We start from the raw sequence: 10,123 nt of genomic DNA on the forward strand, positions 1-10,123 counted from the left end.
CAAAATATAATTACCATCACATGATTCTGATATTTTATAGGCCAGCAGAGAAGGCCTTTGCAGGCCCGCTACTGCTAAAAATATCCTCTCAACACTTAAAGGTGCATTGCTTGTTTTATCAACTCGTGACTGTTCTAAAACAAATCTGCTGTAATCACTAATTCGGTTCAATTTGAGTATTATCTGTATTATTATTCTAAAATGTTACAATCTTTTTTACTTATTTTTTACATATTTTTAAAATATTTGAGTGTATGTTTTGCAGAAGAATATAAGGTCATACAAAATATTATATCATATGTGCATCTTACTTTATTTTAACATTTTTAAATAATCTTTGTTAAAAATATATATCCAATAAAAACTAATTCAAAATTTTGAAACGATATTTTACAAAAAAAAATATTTTACTTTAGTAACTGAATTTTTCAAATCTGATTTGGCAGATCGCAAATTGTTAAACTCTTTAAATCATCATCATCATCATTGGCCACACCGCTTATCCTCAGTAGGGTCGCAGGGGTGCTGGAGCTCAGCAATCATCGGACAGTGGGCAGGGGAGAAGCCAATCGCAGGGCACACAGGGACAGACAATTCGCTAGCTCATTCACACCTAGGGACAATTTGGACCGGCCAATCCACCTGAAATGCATGTCTTTGGAATGTGGGAGGAGTGCTCAGAGGAAACCCCGCACAGGAAGTCCGGTAGCTGGATTTGAACCCACACAGGAGGTTCCCAAGACCTTAGAACTGTGCCGCACACGCGCTAACCACTGCGCTGCCGTGCTGCCCCTCTTTAAACCAACTTCTGTAAAATAAAACTTTAAAAAGACCCGGCTTTTTTTTTACATGTCAACGGTGTCAGGACAACCCCATGAGGAAACATACTGTGGAGCATAGTACCAGATTGCAACTCAGAAGTGAGAAGTCGTCTATTTTTGTTTTTGTCATGGGAGGTTGCCACGGTATCGGACCAAATTTAATTAATTTGTCATCGTTCCCTAGGCTTAAAGGGAACTCCAGTGACTGGATAATGACTCAAATGATACCAAAAAGGAACTGATACTCAACGCTGCTCAGTTTTTGATATAGATTTAAATTTTTGGTCCCCTTAGGAAAATTCACTTCCACCAACTGTACCAGGGGGAAAAAAATAGGCGTTACGTAACCTTACAAAAAAATATAATATAAATATGTATATATATATATATATATATATATATATATATATATATATATATACAGACAAACAAAAAACATACATGACAGTGGGGTAATGAGGATAGACTGGTTGGATGGGTCCGCTGGGCCTGTTGTTTAGAGGGGTGGTGGCAGAGGGGATCAGGCTTTTCCAAATGCGGGCCCTCCTGAATCTCATTGTCCTGTAGCTGCCATCTGATGGTAGCAGGATGAAGTATTGGTGTAGTGGGTAGCTAATATCCTAGACTATTGTGTTGGCCAGTCTGATGATGGACGTGTTATTTAAGTCTGAGAGGTTGGGTGTAGGAATGCTGATGATGTTTTCCTCCAAAAAGTGGTCCGTACACCTAATGCCAAAAGCAAAATGACGATCGCAAGTGGCGCCAGGTGTTTTGCCTAACATTCTTGAAATATTTGCGGTCGAACTAAGCTCATAATCAAATCAGAGGGTGCATTTAAAGTGCTTTACATACCTATATCACAGTGGTACTCAACTTTTTCTGTACCACAAACCAGTTTAATGTCCGACTTTATTTTCGCAGCCTGGCCCTATGATAGAAGTAGTACCTAGAATGGCTGTGAACCATTAGAGCATTACCCGCTTTGAGCCACAAAACCACCTTGGGTTAGCATTTCCCTTTTTGGTAACGTCACCTCTATAAGGACCTACCTGATTGCTCGTAAGAGATTTTGATCCTGGCCAAACTTATTATGGCCTGAGAGAGTAGAATGTCTTTCTGGGAAAGCTAATGTGTAAGCAAAACCGAAAATACTGGGTTAGCATTTCCTTTTTTGGTAGGGTCACCTCTAGAAGGACCTACCTGATTGCTCGTAAGAGATTTTGATCCTGGCCAACCTTATTATGGCCTGAGAGAGTAGAATGTCTTTCTGGGAAAGCTGGTGAGTAAGCAAAACCTGGGTTAGCATTTTCAGGGGTAACCTACCTGACTGCCTGTAAAAGATGAAGTTAATTAACGTGGTTCTGGGAGTTGGATGTGACTCATTCAGATTGTAGTTTCCCTTCTGGTGACACTCAATACCAGATGGCACGTATTTGCATTTTGTAAATTCGGTTCCGATGGAATTCTGAACCCAAATAAAGAAAAAGACGATGATAGCAAAGTCTGTGTTCTTTTTTGTGGCAGGATGTGGCCAACCCTAAACACACGCAAATGAAAAACACGTGTCGCCCACGAGGCGAGCGGCCGGCATCCTTACGGACGACCTCACCCGCCGCCTTTGTTGACAGGCCGAGCTCGACAATCTTTCTCCTTGGAATAGCGACGTTAGTCAGGCTCTTTTCCTTCTGCTGTTTCTACTTTGATTTATGGGCTGGCTTTTTTATGCGGTACAACGAACCAAAATCCAGCCTCCTCCAATGGGAAATTTCCACTCATCAGCCAGCAGGCCAAATACATTAAACTCTAAGAGGAAGTGTCCCGCAATGAAGAAAAGGTTTTCCAGAGATATATTAATGAGATTTGCGTTGTGACACCAAAGTACCCTGTGACGTTCAAGAAGGGAAGAGTAGCAACATTTTGGAAAAGCGACCCACTTTTTCACTTGACAGAAAATCTCCGGTTACACAGAGGAGGGAAAAAACTGCAGGGATTTGTGCTGATTCCTGCCTTCTCTTTGCAGAATCAGCAGGGATCGACACATCCCACGCCAATGCTGGATTTGTTGTTTGTACGCCGCGACACAATCCATACGAGCAATAAACGATACTAAAGGAGGGAAAAGAAAAAGAATAGAGGGATAGGAAATAATGAATGCCAGACGTTTCTTTCAAATGTGTCAGCCAAATGTTTTAAAAACATACAGAAAATTGAGTTAAGTAGCTGTTACAGACAGGCGATATTAAAATGAGAGCTTGAATTCCCCTTCTTACATTCATAGCTTTTACCATTGTTTGGTAAAAAACAGTCAAACATAGCTTAAAAATACTCGTTTCCGAGAAAAATTCTGAGAAAAACAGCTATTTGTGAAATTAAATATTTCAAGCAGAACTTTCACTTTCGCACTTTTAGTTTTTTTGCATTTGTCATACTGTATAATATATATATATATATATATATATATATATATATATATATATATATATATATATATATATAGGGCGGCACAGTGGTTAGCGCGTGTGCGGCACAGTTCTAAGGTCTTGGGAACCTCCTGTGTGGGTTCAAATCCAGCTACCAGCCTACCTGTGCAGAGTTTGTATGTTCTCCCCGTGCTTATGTGGGTTTCCTCCGGGCACTCCGGTTTCCTCCCACATTTCAGGTGGATTGGCCGTTCCAAATTTTCCCTAGGTGTGAATGAGCGAGTGAGTTGTCTGTCCCTGTGTGCCCTGCAATTGGCTGGCAACCAGTTCAGGGTGTCCTCTGCCCACTGCCCGATGATTGCTGGGATGGGCTCCAGCACCTCCGCGACCCTACTGAGGATAAGCGGTGCAGCCGATGAGATGAGATGATATGAGATGTATATATGTATATAACAAAAAAATATATATATTTTAAAGTTTTGGCACTCAGGGACAATGCTTCTGAAAACATATTTATTGGTTATGAAGGTGCTAAATGAGTCAATTCTATTTACAGTATCAGTGGTTCTCAACTGGTGGGTCCTGTTCTCAGTGGCCCGCGGACCTAAGCCTTGGTAAGGGCCCGGTCACACAGCCGTTTGCGGCTGAATCACGGCCAGAAATTTCTGCCTGTGAGGCGGACGCTATTGTACGCTTTGACACGCGGTCGGAAGTTCACGCGCGGTTGGCAGCGCGAGAAAGTTTTGAGCTGCTTAATACTTTAGAGCTCGGGTACACAGCCTTTCATAGGGGTATCGAGGCTGAATCACGGCCAGAAATTTCTGGCCGTGAAGCAGACCCTGTTGGGCGCTGTTGGACGCCTTGAAACCGCCATATAGACGAGATACAGCAGTGCTTTACTCGCGGTCGGAAATTCACACGATGTTGGCCGCGCGAAAAAGTTTTGAACTGCTCAAAACTTTGAGCACGTGTTAACCGCGGGCAGCACACGAGGTAATGACGCGGAAATGACGCAAAACGACGTGCTCTGGCCGCGGCCAGGGCGTGGTTACACATGGGTAGGACGGGAAATTTCAGCGGGTAATCGTGGGTGGAGCATGGTAATAGCATGTTCTGCGCCTGTATCGCGGTGTTATTACGTGAAATTAGCGTGTTACGCGTGTGACGGTCAAACGCCTTTCTCCGCGTATATACAGCGCGATTTGCCGAGCACACGTCAGTTGTGCTTGAGACGTCAAGGGGTGGACATGGATCCCCGTCACCGTAGTGACTTCGTCTTAATCCATTTTTATTTCTTGACATTTATTTTCATTTCATAACAAGATAATAAAATCAAAATGAAAAACTATTACAATAATAACATATTGGCTTCTTCGGTGCCATAGCTTGAAATCTTGATCTTCACGGGACTGTGTCTTGAGCGGTTATGATTTCTACAGCCCGGTGTTATGCCGAGAAATACTACAACCACTTTTACCTCATTTTATCTCACTTTTATATCACTTTTAGGGAATGTAATGGCGAACATATAACCAAAACCACTTCGTCTTGCATTTGTTGGGAATGTAATACAACTTAAACCATTCTGTCTTTGTTTTTGTTGTGAACGTAATCGAACGGTAATGCACACCGTATATAAAATCCTCCCCCCCTCGCGTGAACGCGCATTCTGCTGCGCTTCCAACAAAAGCGATCGTATTCCATATAAAACGCTTATTAAAACAATAAAGCGAGCTAATTATAACAATTGGGAGATCCTAGTCTATATAGCGCGTTTATCTAAACAATAAAGTGCGATCGTATTCTACAAAATGCGTTTGTTAACGCGGATGAAAAAGTCACCAACGTCAATGCACGCTTCCAACAAAAGCGATCGCAACAGAATGCGCGTTCACGCGAAGTGGGGGGGTTGCGTAGGAGTCGGATTTGGGCACAACACCGGCTCGGGAGCTTTTATACCCGTGGTCCACACGAGAAAATGACGCGGAAATAACGCGATGAGGAAGCGGAACAGTCGCCGGCGTCTGTTTTGCGGGCATACCACCGATGAACAGCGGGTTGGCCAATTTTGCGCATTTTCCATCGCGGGCAACCACGGGCAAAAAAAAAAAAAAAAAAACGCAAAATTTTACCCGCGATACAGACGCAAACGGCTGTGTGACCGGGCCCTAAGATAGTGCTAAGGAAATAGAAAAAAAATATTGGTGATCGTTTAACAGTCGATGGCCCTTCATCTCATCTCATTAGCTACACCGCTTATCCTCAGTAGGGTTGCGGGGGTGCTGGAGCCCATCCCAGCAATCATCGGGCAGTGGGCAGGGGACACCCTGAACTGGGGCACCTGTGACTGACCAATTGGCGCCAACAGCCCTGAGCGCTGATTGGTTCAAATCGTCTTTTTAAACCCTCGGCTTCCAAAAGGAAGCTGTCAGACCGTTTGCGAACCTATACTCCCAGCTAGGCAAGCGCCATACCTTCTGACATTTTCCTGCCTTGTTTTCTCCTGCCTGATGCCTGTTGCAGACCTTTTTCTGGACCCGTTTTGTTGCTCTCCCATCCCGGCTACCAACCAGTATCCCTGCTGCCTACAATCATCCTCGCTCGACACGGAAGTGCCACTTCCGCGTTCCTGCCACCCGTGTCCGTCGATCATCGGATCGTCGATGCAAGCACTGCTCTCTCTCTTTATCAATAAAACTGAGTAAACGAACGCTACTGAGTCCTGTCTCTGTTTCTGGCTTGAGGAAGGAAGGAAGGAAGGAAGGAAGGAAGGAAGGAAGGAAGGAAGGAAGGAAGGAAGGAAGGAAGGAAGGAGGGAGGGAGGGAGGGAGGGAAGGAAGGAAGGAAGGAAGGAAGGAAGGAAGGAAGGAAGGAAGGAAGGAAGGAAGGAAGGAAGGAAGGAAGGAAGGAAGGAAGGAAGGAAGGAAGGAAGGAAGGAAGGAAGGAAGGAAGGAAGGAAGGAAGGAAAGAAAGAAAGAAAGAAAGAAAGAAAGAAAAAGAATAAATAAGTAAAGCTACAGTTTTTTGGGCTGTGGCACCTGGCTTTGCACAACACATCAGGTGGACACATTTAAAACCGCAGCTCATTTTTCTCTTGTGCTTCCCTCACCGTAGTCTCACAGGCCGAATTCAATCTGTTGGCGACCTGATTTGGCCCACGGGCTGCATGTTTCACACCCCTGTACTAATGTGAAAAGTGTCAAGACAGTTTGAAAGTACGGGACCAAGATCAACTGTTTTTTCCCACCGTCAGCCCATTTTTTCATTCTGTTTTAATGTCAGTTGCATTGTGAAGTTGTGGATTTTGAATTCTTTGTAACCTGGTTGTGGATAAACACCAAGAAAATAAAAGGAAATTGTTGACAACCCGATCATAACGTTTGCGCCACCACCACATTGCCTGGTCCAGGTTGTGCACGTGATCTTCTCGGGATGCAGTTGGAATTCCAGATGTAACTCACGGAATTTGATTCCTGCTCTCCAAATATGACTTAACCCGACACACACAATGCTCCTCCTCGAGCCTCGTGACTTGCCCTCGTTCGCCCCAACACTCTTCAAAACATTTCAGCAAAATAGAGACAACCGGGCGCCCCGACACACACACACAATTTAGGGGAATTACTTGAACCCGTGATTGTTACTGCATTTCGGTGACGTGCTGTGAGGCTGGTGTCTGGTGAGGCACGCTTCATTTTACAGAGAAATGAACCTACATCTCATTCATCATTTGATTGGCAGAGGAAAAAGGCAATATAAAAACTGTAGCATGCATAAAGAAATGTATCTTACGTCAACATATGAATAAAGTCTATTCCCTGCTTCTTTTGAAAAACAGCATCAAAAGAAATTTGGAAAAAGTTAATGCAACGAGAAAAAAAGGCCAGTTGGCTTACTTGCTAAAACTGGGACGAATTCTATTGTTATGGGCTCCTTGGTCTCATTATCGCCCTCTGCCGTGAAGCAAGATATTTGCGTGCCTCACTCTGCATCTGCAGTGCCTCAACACAGTAACACATTACACACTCATTTAATTCATTATATTCATAATATAATGTGAAAATTCAGTGACCTGGACAAAAATAGTCAATTAAAATGAGAAAGAAGTTGAGCTGTATGGAAATCGAACCTCTTTACTTGCTTTCGCCATCTCCTGTTTTGTGTCATCATTGCAGCCTCTGTCAGCTCGTTCATGATGCGCGTGCGAGTACAGTGCTACCTCTACTTACTATGGTCTCTACATACAAAGTTTTCAGGTTACAAAGTACCTGAAGGGCAAAATATTGCCTCTAGTTACAAAGGCGTTTCAGTATACGATATCAAAAATACAGTACAGTACGTGCTGTTATTAGTCTCTCCCAGGGTTGACCGAACATAAACAAAATGAATGCTCCCAGCATGCTCTTTGTGTCACGTCACAGTTCATCATAGTTCAGTGACCACAAGGGGGAGGGGTCCTGCCGAGATAGCAGGGAGGAGGACGCAGCCGTGGTTCAATCAGCCCAAATCAAAGACATTTTAGTAAACTTCCGTGAAGTCTCACAACTTGTGGAAAGGATTCACCCCAAAAATGTTTTTACTATCGTTATGTCTGCCTCGAACATTTCTGACGGATTGTCAAAAGCCAGCAAAAGTAGACATAAATGGATCACTTTTTCAAGAAACGCACGGCAGTCACGTATATGAATATTTGTGTTTTTTTCTGTATTCTTTTTTTTTTCCACGTTATGCGCCTCTCGTTTTATGTTTATTAGGTGGTTATCTAATTTTAACATGTATTTGTTTTATGTTCTAATGCTCTCTCATGATTTATAAAAAAAAATACTGTACTTTTGCAGGGCTTGGAACAGATTAGCGCAGTTATATTCAAAATGTGTCTCTACTTACGAAGTTTTCAGTTTAGAAACATAAAGGAACCCCGGGGACAAGTGTGACGTCACTCTCTAACATTCTCCCCCATCCCCTTTCTTCTTACCTAATGTGGTCCGCCCTGAACAGCTTTGCTAAAAGTAAGATTAAAGCAGATAGGCACAGTGGAAAATAGAGCATAGGGTCTCTTTAAACTCAGCATCTTTGAACTCAGTTGGGCATCGTTAACACATACTTAATAGAGAAAATATTCTACTTTCAACTTTTTAAAGGGACATAAAATGACGCACCCCACCTTTAACACTGTATCAAATATAACAATTTAATGGTTTTAACTATATTTCTGTCACGGTGGCAAGCCAATTCTCAATGTTTTTTAATAACTTGAAGGCCAAATTTTTAAAAACAGTTTTGTGAAAAATAAGGTGTGTAATATTTGCCCACTAGATGGCACCCTGATTTTCTTAGGTGTAACAGCAGTTGGCATCCATCACTTTGGTGCATTACCATCCCATACATAGCATTGTCTTTTGCGAACGAAAACCAGTAAGCAGTACTGGAAGAATGCTGCTTGGGAGGGTGGGATGGCAGAGCTATGCCCTTGCACAATAGTATTGCCTTTTACACGCTGGTTAACTACTGTTAAAAGAAAATAACTCTGAAATTGTTTCATTGATGTTGAAAATGTCAGGAAAAAATGTTAAAACGTCATATCGTCACGTCATATTGTCAAATATAAAAAAAATGTGAATATGCTTGATGGCTGTGTTTTGCTGCTGTTGGTGTCAGTGGATTTGTTCAGACCGAGGACAATCGACTTTGGCCTGGACGGATCTATTGACACTAACAAAGATGTTATATAATGAAATTGTGAATATGTTTGATTTTCGAGACGGTTTGTTCAAACCTCACTTTGTGTTTGCTGTTAAAAACGTAATATTGGAATATAATATTGTGAATGTGCTTAATTGCTGTTGAGATTGTCATGATTGTTTTCTGTTTTTAGTGTCAATAAATTTGTTCAAACCAAAAAGTAAGCAGTAGCAGCAAGATGACATACAAACATGGTGGCGACTACTAGGTACGGATTCCACTATGTAAAATAAATATAAATAATATTAATATGAATATTTATAAAAAATTAACATTGGTTACTTAATATTATATACTGTCCCTTTAAGCTGTTCTGTATTATAATAACTTACTGGTGTATATTGTTTTTATTTGTTGGTCATTTTGTACAAACATAAAACATTGTTCAAACGTATTTGTTTGTACTTTTATTGATTCCTCCTTGGTGAAAGACATCTTATTCTACATCCATAACCACATTTATCAGACCAAGACAAATTAAATTTCGATTCAGTACTTTTATTCAGATTCTTTGGAGATCGGAAAACATACGCAGAATCATCAGAGATACGTTTTCCTGCTGCGCAACGGGTCCATCGTCTTTATTCCTGTTTCTACTTAGGAGTTGGACGCCTCCTGCGTTTTCCAACCCAATTCCAAGACCTGATATTTTCCGAGGCCCGCCAATGTAGAGTGAGCGGAGTGACTGGGGAGCAGGAAAGCTGGAGGTCCAGGACCACAGTTGGAGACCGGATGGAGGGAAAAAATAAAGTGATTGTGTTTCAAAGCACAGGTTAGAACTTTTTCTAAAAAAACTGGTCCGGTCTCCAAAATAATGATAAAACAACTTGAATATTTTATTTAAAATCTCAAATGCTATTAACTAAAAAATACTAGAAAATAGCTACAAATTCACTGTAAGAAATAATCCACTAATCACAATATGGTTTAGGATGCTTAATTTGTAACCTGTTTTTCTCTGTAATTCGGTTGGAGTCATTCTTACAAAGAGAGGTAGTAATTTAAGAATAGTATTTAAGAAATTATATTTTGTGATGTAGCCTGTTTTTTTTAAAACGGTTTTGTTCCTTTTTGTCTCACTCTGTCTCACGATTCTTCCATTGCATTTTTATCTTATTTTTCTCTTAAAGTCTTTATTAC

The sequence above is a fragment of the Urocampus carinirostris genome, chromosome 1 (genome assembly GCF_059441175.1).
Source record: "Urocampus carinirostris isolate Australia breed hairy pipefish chromosome 1, RoL_Ucar_1.0, whole genome shotgun sequence".
NCBI lineage: Eukaryota > Metazoa > Chordata > Actinopteri > Syngnathiformes > Syngnathidae > Urocampus > Urocampus carinirostris.